The sequence below is a fragment of the Macrotis lagotis genome, chromosome 5, assembly GCF_037893015.1.
Source record: "Macrotis lagotis isolate mMagLag1 chromosome 5, bilby.v1.9.chrom.fasta, whole genome shotgun sequence".
Classification (NCBI taxonomy): domain Eukaryota; kingdom Metazoa; phylum Chordata; class Mammalia; order Peramelemorphia; family Peramelidae; genus Macrotis; species Macrotis lagotis.
In genome coordinates, this window is record NC_133662.1 from 16667405 (window position 1) to 16667934 (window position 530).

Sequence of the window (530 nt, forward strand, 5' to 3'; positions counted from 1 at the left end):
GGCATGGTATTATGGAGAGATAAAATTGCTGCATGATTTGTAATTAAATAAACATGGATAAATAAGCATCTTTTAGTTCTGAATCAACAACTCATGTGCTGACTTCTTCCTGCTCTAAAACCCCTATTCTACCCATTTTATTGAACTTTGACCTAGCCAATTCCCAACTCTCCCCCAATCCAAATCCTGCCCAATTTCCTATCCAAAAGACCTTTTATCCCTATTAGAGTCCCCAGTGACCCAATTTGAATTTTAAGAAGACATCCTCTCTCCTACCCACCCTAGATGGGGTTGTGAGAGCAGGGAGTTGATGAGTATAAGCATGAGACTGGTGTAGAGCAAGGTTATGGTGCAAGGGAGGCATTGTGGAGAGAAAAGAGAGAGACCAGGACATCTGACCTGCCAACTTTCTGTCTCTACCTACTGATAAATAGAGGATTCCAGTGGCCAAGATTTTCCACTCCCTGCTCCCACTCCAACATATTCGTCACTCAATTAAAAAAAGAGTGGGGGAGGGAAGACACTGGTTA